The sequence below is a fragment of the Coptis chinensis genome, chromosome 2 (genome assembly GCF_015680905.1).
Source record: "Coptis chinensis isolate HL-2020 chromosome 2, ASM1568090v1, whole genome shotgun sequence".
In the NCBI taxonomy this organism is placed as follows: domain Eukaryota; kingdom Viridiplantae; phylum Streptophyta; class Magnoliopsida; order Ranunculales; family Ranunculaceae; genus Coptis; species Coptis chinensis.
In genome coordinates this window covers 13,290,447-13,300,631 of record NC_141457.1, presented here as the reverse complement: position 1 = coordinate 13,300,631, position 10,185 = coordinate 13,290,447, and the positions used below count along the sequence as shown (strand labels likewise).

Below are 10,185 nucleotides of genomic sequence, written 5' to 3'. Positions count from 1 at the left end.
ATCTATTGCGTATTTAATTAATGGCCATGAAGTACAAATGCTTATATCCTCGATAATAAATAATTATGTGTCGATTAAGACGCACTGAGCATTTTCTATGTTCTCATTCTTTTGATCATGGCTAGAAGTTATCCTAGTTATGAACATCAAATCTGCTGGCGCCGGATTGGCAAACTATATTCAAGATCCCCAAGCATCTTGCAGAGAGAACAAGTAAATCGAAGATACTGAGAAAACACACAAGTGACTAACACAACACACACACACAAATTAAACTGTGCCAATAGGGTTTACTGTACTTTTATTCATATAAATAGAGCGGCTAATTACAAATTTACAAGCATCATAATTCTCCCAGGCCTTGCTATAATCAGTCCCATAATATAGAGCAAGCCCAACGATATCGATCTACTACATATATCCACACTATTAATTAATTATCATCATACATATGTTTTTCAAATGAATCAGAACATCCTTTCCTAGTCGTGAATTTTCAATGAAGATGACCAGGCCAATTCGCCAGTGTGTATCCTGGAGTGATTTTTAGTACTCAAACATATCTGTAGAAGTAACAATGGCTTGATTCTGGTAGAATAAATTCCAAGGGTTTATGAAGTCATCAATACTGGTTTGATGATTCTGGCTCTCCAAATCAATAGCGCTTGAGTGCAAGTAGTTGATTATGTCGTTTAGAGATTGCAATCTGTGGCTTAACTCTCCCATCTGAGCTCTCAAAACAGAATTCTCAGATTCAATATTCAAGTAGTATTGAGTGGTGATGTTCAAGGTTGCAAGTATTTCATTATTCTCTTTCCTGATCCGTTCCACTTGTGCAGCAAGACCATCTAAATGCTTCTTCTTCCTCAGTCTTGAGCGCTTTGCTGATTCACGGTTTGACAGCATTCTCTTCCGTTTCCTCTGATCGGTTGAGACCCGGAGGTCCTCACCACCTGAACCTGAAGAAGTCCCACTCGGAGAAGCCATATATATGTGTGTGTGTTCACCAAGTAGAGAAGTTGAACAAGAAGATTATTTAATCTGGTTTTTCAATATGGCCTAGAAACTAGAAAACTATAAGAAATCTGGCTCAAATAACAATATAGAAGAAAGTGGTGTGGTCTAGATGAAAAAAACAGAAAGCCTATTCATGAAAAAACATAGAACCAGTAGAGAAAAACAACAGAAAAAGACTGAACTAAATGAGACCTGAGTATATGTGTGGAGTTTACCATAAACCCCGCCAGAAGGATTTCACATAGAATTGGAAACATGAATCTCAAACATCAAGAACAAGTTATTAGCATCAAGCATCAAGAAACTAGAACAACGTAACTTTTAATAGTAAGAAAGAACACAAAGATTTATGACTTAGGAGACACTCCCAGCTCTTACAAACCAACTGAAGCAGATCAAGGCTTCAAATTCAACCAAAATGGCCAAGAACCTTAGACTGGAAAACGGGAGAAAATAATGAAAAATGTTCAAAAGTTTATTATATGTACATCAATAGATAGAAGAGAAAAGAAAGAGGTTTATGATGTCGCAAAGGTTGGAATTTATAGAATGAAAAAGCACAAAAGATCAATAAAATATAACCAAGAGAAGAGCTTTGGAATCTCCTCAAGAATATGTTGTGAGATTGATAGAGGCATGTGAAATGGGAAGGAAAATTCCACTAAAGTCCAACTCCAGCTGGTAACCACTAATAAGCACCATTGCACCAACAAATCTTAATTAAACTAGAAAATATTATTAACGTAGGGTTAGTGTGCTACTCATCTTTCACCACTTCTTAGTTCTTACAGGAGTTTATAGTTGCAAACTAAAAGATGCAGGTGCTGTTACATCTACACTTACAATAAGTTACAATTGTTCTCACAATGGAGTGTTACCAGTTACAATTTCTTTTCTTGTTTTTTTTTCAAGTAAAACTTTGTTGATTAGCGTATAGGAATGCGATCATTATCTGATACACCATAAAATAAAAGATAACATAAAAATGATGGAGTTGACATCCGACCAAAAATTGAACAATGCAGGAAGAGATTCCTCAGGATGCTCATCATGTAGATGAAATGCACGCAGTACGTAGTCAATTAGCAGAAACACCATACGTGAAAATGCAAGAGCGTCAGGGGAATGTACGTGCTTATGCAATGCAGTTAAAGGGGCAGCGGTTAACTAGCTAGGCCCTGGAAATGAGCCTAGCTACACTAAGCACCCTTGGGAGTGAGACTAAAAGCCTTTGGCGCTAGGCTCTTGGGGTGAGCCTAGGCGAGCCTTTGACCGCATGATTCACCTGACAGTCATTATAATTTATCAGCTTTTGAGATCTGCTGCAGAATTGACGTATTTGGTTAAGGGACTGAAGCCCTAAATTTACTTGCCATTAAAATGAGCACTGTTTCTTGCAAGCCAGCTTTCAACTTCACCTGTATCTATCTTGCTTGTTATGCAACATTTTTTCTGCTGCAAGCCATAGTGTGAACGAGTTCATTTTTACTGGAACGGCTGAACCAATCATTGTCCAATTCTCCAAGACTTATATCGCTTCCTATTGGCATATATTCTGTCTTCAACAAATTTTTTAAATGGAAAAAGAAACAGAGGCTTAGATGCTCCAAATGATACTGACATTCGCATTTTTTTTTTTTTAAAAGGACAAAAATTTCCTAACGGAAACAAAAAAGGGGAATGAAGAAATTTGGTAGAGAAATGGCGAACGGTTATTAAGAGTTCAAGGCTGGATGTCGCTATTCATCTAAGCCATATTTCTCTCCTTTTAATTATTAATCAGTGTCGCACATGGAACCTTCATGATAAAATGAAGTCTTGATCCTGTTGTTGCGGTGCAAGCGTGCACTACCGATCATAACCCAAGAACACTCTTGATATAAGCATATAGCAATGATGATGCCATATAAAACTTACGTAGATATCGAAGAAAAATGTAAGAGGCAGAGTGATACGACAATCTGTTGACTGAAATTTGGTTCGATTTCTTGTCTAAAATAGGTAAGCTCATAACTCATTCATGTGAGTCTTTGGAGAATGATCGAAACGCCATTGCATCGTTTCTATTTATTTCTTCGAACCCGGACTCAAAATTACCTTTTGAGGAAGGGTACACACGCATTTGTGTCTTGTGAAATCAACTCCCCTTCTCTACCGCCATAGTCACAAAAATCTCCGATTTTTTCAAATGAACCTAAAAAGTCTTCGAATTGACTGGTTACCGAATTTCTAAACGAATAAACAATAAAAACGGTAAAAGTCTCCTCATTCTCGATATTTACCAATTTTTAGTGATTTTTTTTATGATGAATAGTTTTCAATTCATTTATTTTAATATTTTATTTTCTGAATTGTAGATATTTGTAGGATATATTAGGATATAACAAGACTTTACATATATATATTTACAAATTTTGAATTTGATATATGTTCGAAGTAATCCTGACATAATGACATAGTTTGAGATTTCGAAATTATTAGAATTCCGACAAATCCAAAAACAGAAATTCATAACATTTCGACCCATGTCAAATTCGGAATATTGACTACTAATTTCGGGATCACTAATATTTCAACCCTACGTTGTTTTTTCTAGTTTTTTTAAAAACCGGAATATTGGGTGGAATTCCGATATTCCGTTCAGAATCCTGAACACTGCATGATGCACAATCACACACTGCATACTATTTTATGTTTTAATTATTTATGGTTTTCCCGATTTTTTCTGATTTTTAAACAAATTTGTACAAATTAACAATTTCATCATTGGCTTAATTAACTAAGAATTCCGAATTTGTGACTGTGTACAGCCTACAGGTACCTGTAAAGGAGTTATTTAGTCTGGGCTTTACAACTTGTGATTAAAGTGGAGGAGATGGGGATATTAGATTGGAAAGACCGAGTTCGTTCTGAGCGAACTACCTACGTATCTATCTCTCACTTCTGGGGGAAGAGTAGAATCAAGTATGGCGTAGTTCATGTAGGGGGTATTTATAGTTGTTAATCATGACGATCCACGTAACACGTGTGCTGACAAACACAAATGTAGGGTTGAGATTGAGAAGGAGTGTATGAATGGTGTTGGTAGGAATTATGTAATGATGGGGAGTGGTTACAGTGGTTCGTATTTTGCAGTAATAGATTGTGTAAGTACGGCTTTGGCAATTATTGCATCTAGAAGTTGGATGATGTCATTAGACGGAACGTTCTGCATGAGGATGTACGAGTTGAGCTACTTTGGAGCGATCTCGTAGATCGTGTGCTTGAGCTGACGATGTGAGTCATTTTGAAGCCAGTTCGGTGGACGAGGGCATGAGGTCGGTATGGTATTTCCCTTATGTTGGACACGTGCCTGATATTCCTTAATGAGAATATCACTCCCTCACACAGCCCCCTCTCAGTAGGTCGTGTTGTACATTGAAGCGATCTGCTGAGAGAAAACGGTGGCGCGTGTTGAGCATGAGTGAGGAAGCGAACTGACGTGAATGGAAATACCAACCGTGCTACTGAGATCAACTCGTGTTGTATGATGAACTGATGTGAGACAGTAGTTGGCACGTGACTGGCACATGGGCAAATCTGAGCAGTTGTGAATAGAAAAATCACAGCCTCGTTTTCTGGGATTTTGAAAAGACAGCTCTGTAGGGGGCGTGTCGTATAGAGTATAGGGTGTAATCATGATATTCATCGGGAACTAAAGGATCGGCTATATAAAACCAAATCTGAAAATCTGAAAAGTCATTTTTTGTTTCTCCTCTAGCAAAAATGCAAGCTAGGGTTTCTCAAGTTAGTGCTTCTGCCATTGTTGCTCTTCATCTTTCTTCTGTTCTAGCGTTGTGTGTCCAGTAGCTAGGTCGGCTTTAGTTGTTCTTGTTTAGGCTTGGTATTTGCTAAGAAAAAGGAGATGTCAGACTCTGATGATACTCGATCTGAGGAGGTTCGAGAAGTATCTCTAAGTTGTGGTGAGTATGAGGAAGAGAGAGAACATTCAGTGAGGTGTGAGAGTGAGGATGAGAATGATGGACGATCTGATTCTGTGGTTGATGTAGCTAGCACTTCAAGTTGCGACGAGGGGTCGTCTTCTAGTGGGCTACCCCCTAAGGTTGTAGATAAACATGCGGTGAAGGCTTTCGCCAATCTGAGAGAAGCTTATGGGATCACTATAAGCGACCTGGAGATCCACGAACTGGGAGAGAAAGCGAACGTGTTCAGCTCGAGGTACACGCCGGCAAACTACGGGGTAGTAGTCTGCGAAGGGCAGCTGAGAGCTGGTATGAGGATACCGTTCTCGGAGTTGGCCTGTGAATTTTTAAACTTTTGTGGGAAAGCGCCCTGCCAGTTCGTGGGTAATACCTGGCGGCTGCTTAAAGTGTTCGACCTATTGAATGCGAGTGGTGAGTATCACATAGGGGTCGCTGACATTGCTGAGCACTTTTCTGTGAAGCAATCTCGGGCTCATAACTTCAGCTTGCAAACATGAACAAACAAGTCTAGCGTGCTAGATGGTGTAAGTAATGAGGCTTTGGAGAGAAGGCCATTGTTGGTAGCTGGGAATTATTGTGCCACAAGATTTGGTGTGACCACTAGGGTTTGTAACTTTTCGGGTGGGTATTAGTGTATTGTCTTATTGTTTTGATGTTCTAACTGTTGAACTTGTATTTGAACTACATCTTTGCTATTTTTGCAGAGGTCATTATCAAAAAACGAATCGAATGTGGGGTGATAAAGTCATTTGCAAAGCTAACCCAAACTCAGAAGCAAGAGAAACTACCCGAAGTAGCGAGTTACTTTGTAGAAAGAAGAGGTCGTGTAATCAGGGAGAAGAGGAAAAGTCAGAAGAAAGGGCTCGAGGTCAAGTGATTTGTGAAGCTTCTAGTGAATCAGTAATAGAGAGGAACGCGAATGAGCTGGTGACTAGGGATGAAAGGAATCGAAACCATTCTGGTCAGAAGCGACCCGCAGGTGGTGCTGGAGCCTTTGGGGCTGGTGGGTCGAGTAGGCGACCTGAAGGGGATAGAGGGTCTAGAAGTGGTCCCTTCGACTTGGAAGAGATCGAGTTCATTCCTCGCAAGCGAAATAGATCGCTGAAGAGGAAGGCCGATCCAGTTTAGCAAAGAGCTGCTAAGGCTGCGGCGCATGTGATTGGGGGCAGCTCCGGTGCTGGAGGTGCCTCTGGTGGTGAATGAGTTGGGGGTAAGACCTCTCATAGTTCTAGGTCGAGGGCTGCTCCCGACCTGAGCATCTTAGAATTGGAGACCTTTGGGGTCAGTCAGAGCCAGCCACCAGTGCCTCGAGAGCACAGCTCGACGGTGAGGTTGAAGGTCCCGAGTAAGGCGAGTGGGAAGTCTATCATGGCGGATGATGACTTGGATCGCCAAGTGGTGTATCAGGGGGTGCAGCGAATAGTGAAGCGAACTGATATCAGCTACAAGTCGTGTAAGATTAAGGCCTGTATGATTGATCAGATGGCTCTGGATGGCAATCGCAAGGAGCTGGATTCCAAGGACCTTGCTGAAAATCTGAGGCGAATGGATCTTGCTCACTGTTTGGTAAGTGACGCTCTACAGAGCTTACTCATTAATTCTTTATTTGCCTCTCAAAGATCGACTGTTGTTATATTTTTGTGTGTGTAACTTGTGAGTGAATACCAGAAGTTGAAGGAGATCGATCAGATTGCTGAATCAGAAAAGGAGTCTGTAGCAAAGTGAAGGAGGAGTTGAGGAATATCCAGGACGTACATGCGATTGACCTCAAGGAGCTCGAAGGACTGAAGACACAGCATCAAAACGTTTCCTTGGAGAAGATCCTGATGAGCACCGATCTGGAATGAACGAAGTTGGAGCTTAATGTTTTGAGGGCGGAGCTTGACAGGGTGACTGGTTACGCCTAGCATTGTAAAGACGTCGCTCAGAAGGGTACTGAAGCTTATAACGTTCTAGATGTTGATTATCTCAAGCTGGAGGTAGAGTACAAAGCTTTCAAAGAGGAGCATGAACGCGGGGCTCCCAGTACACCGGTGTTACACGTACTGGGAGATGCATGTGATGCTCCTATCTTATCTGTAACTACTCTAGAGGTCGCTCCTAAAGCTGATGAGGTCGCACCTAATATGTCCTTGGAAAGGAATGCTGCTAATATAGTCATTGTTGCTGGTGATGGGGCCACAATGGAGGGCGTATTGGAGCCCCTATCCACTGAAAATATGTATGTTGTTTCTTGAATTGGAAAGTTGTGAGTGTTTTTGCTTGTTCTGATCTTGTAAGCTGTGATACAATAGAGCTGGTTTCCTAGGGTAACCTGGGCAATTCGCCTTACTTAGTAGGTTGTCCTTGTTGTACTTCGAACTACCTGGATTTCCAGATTGTTCTGGGGAGTTCATGGAGTGATGAATGGTGGCTAACCGAGTTGGATTTCCTAAGTAGACTCAGCCATAGTACAAAATATCAGGATATGGGTATTTATCGATATTCAATTTCTAGATATGTATCGTGGATATATCCCCCTCTTTGGGGATATTTGACATTGTTTCACATGCAAATATCGTGGATATATCCAAAATATCAAAAAATATCGTGAATATTGTGGATATTTCTTGATATATCATGATACATTATTTATATTTATTTGAAATATAATGGTAAATATTAAATAAAATTGTTATATACACAAAATATCTCCAAATATCATAAAATATCCCCAAATATCACAAATATCGCAAATATCATCGAAATATCGCCGATATTTGCAATCGTATATATCTCTGAACATATCGTGATATTTATATATCTTTCTCTGAAATCTGGATAGATATCCCCAAAAATCGCGATATATCGGGATATTTTGTACTATAAGCTCAGCAGCTCGGTTAGTAGACGAACTTGAGCTTGAGTTTGGCCGGGCAATTCGTTCTTTTGCCTTTATAAAATGTATGCTTCTGCTTTTTGCTTAATTCTGTGATGTTTTGAATGCGATCTCTCTGATGTTAATGTATTTGTTTAGCGTTGTAGGTTGTCCCTGATAAGAGTTGGTGAGGCTAATTAGCCTGTGATCCTGACTAAGAGTCCTTTTTTTGTAATCGGTCCTAGCGTTGTAGGTCCGAATAGTAATAGGTATTAAGGCCATGTAACCTGGGAGGTCAGGGGGAACGTCTTGTGTATGAAGCGTTTCCCATGTTTGAGCGTTCTGCTGAGAGAGGACCTTAGCACGTGTGTGTAGGGGTGTAAAAACGGCCCTGAAGCCCTCGGCCCGCCCGACCCGACCCGGCCCATAGACAAAAAAAGCCCTCAAATTTAAGCCCGCATGCAATTTGAGGGTAGGGCCAGCCCGACCCTCATGTTTTGAGGGGAGGGTAAGGGCCTAGATATGGAAACATGAGAAGTGCCCCTCGGTAGAACCCCTAAAGCCCTCACAAAGCCCGTATTAAGGCCCTCATTGATATTTAGATTTTCTAAACAAAATTACGTATAATACCCTTAGGGTTTTAAGTTTTACTTATTATTACATAGGGTAGAAATGTAAATTTCAAGTATAGTAGTTGATATAATGAAGTCTTGTAATGAAGGTTCTCTCTCTTGTAATGAATATATTGTTAGAATATGTGAATATATTCTATAGGATACAACTGTATTATATGGATATATTTCTATCCTATAGAATATATTCATATATTCTATTGTATATGTTAATGAAGTTTGATAGGTTTTCAAGAATTTTTGTAATGAATATGTTAATCAGTTAATGAAATCTGATAAAAACCAAATATGTTAATGAAGTCTAAATAAGTTGTATTCAAGAGTTTTGAATAATTGACAAGTTGTACAACCCGGCCCATAGACCCGGCCCTCAGGCCCGGCCCATAGTTTTCTAAAAGGGGCTGAGGTGAGGGCAAGGGCTGTATAATTCAAGTGTTGGCCCTCACAGGCCCGACCCTCATAGCATAAGGGGGTTGGGCCGGCCCAGCCCATTTTACACCCCTACGTGTGTGGCACGTGTGGGAATATGAACAGTTGGAGATTCAAACATGGTAGTCACCAAGTGGCACGCCGTTTGGCGTTTCGCTGTATTTAGGACATGTCTTGGGTAAGGACACAATGGAACATAAAATGAATTTTGTGAGAAGTTCAAAGGTGTTGGTTCTGTACTTTCTTCAAGTTGCTTTTCCAAGGTTCTTGTGCCAGTTCCTTAATTGTTCCAGGTTGGTGTCTTTCATTGTTTGTTCTTTCTTTCTTGTTAACCTATTGAATGTTTGGTTGTCCTTTGAATACCTAATGGCCAAGCGACGTGGAGATGCGCATGACGAAGGAGGGGCGAGGGAAGCCTCCCCCCTTGTGATAGATGATATTGAATGTGTGCCTCGTCGGCGGTGTGATCGTGGTAAGCGGAAGGTAGTTGCTTCTGGTTCGAGGAGTAGCAAATGGTCCAAAGCTGAAGGTCACTTTACTTCCAGTTCGCGCAAGCGAACTGGAGGTATAGTGTTCAGGTCCCCCAATCATAGGGATGGGGGTCATCTGAACATGGAGGACCGTGGCGTGCTGGGTCAAGGACAAAGTGCTGCTGGTGAGAGCTCTGAGACGTGTGCTGGTGACCTAGGAAGCGAGTTCTTCTATATTGGGAGGACGGGGAAGAAGCTTATGGTTAAACATTCTGACTGTAGCTTCCACTCGGCACCCATAGCGACCTGTCTTCTGGAAGGGATTGTGTTAGATGGTGATAAAGAAGAGCTTGGAGATGAAGATTTGGGGACAACTCTGGGGACCATGGACATGGCCTGTTGTTTGGTAAGCTTTTCATTTGGTCTCGTTTCTTGTTGTTTTGTTGGCCAATATAACATTGATGTTTAATTTGTAGTTCCCTGTTGGGTATGATAAGTTGAAGCATACCATCCAACGTACTGACAATGGCGAAAGTGATGTGAGCAAGGCCAAAGAAGAGTTGGTGAGCATGCGGGCTGCATGGGAGACTAATAAAAAGAAACTGAAGGTCGTGATGAAAAAACATTAGGACGCTTTAGATGAGAGGTCAGTGCTGGTCAGCTCGATGATTGATTTGCGGGAGAAGCTGGCTGTAGTGACAGAGTATGCTAAGCATTGTCAGGCCATTGCTCGAAAAGCGCAGGGAGTATATGACCGAGTGTGTGGAGAATATGCAATGCTGGAGGAGATGTACTTG

The 10,185-nt window shown here is 41.0% G+C and overlaps 1 pseudogene; it reads right to left on the bottom strand.

The window, feature by feature from the left end:
- Positions 1-270: 270 nt before the first annotated feature.
- Positions 271-1,591, bottom strand: LOC147514982 (bZIP transcription factor 44 pseudogene; annotated as a pseudogene).
- Between the last annotated feature and the right edge of the window lie 8,594 nt (positions 1,592-10,185).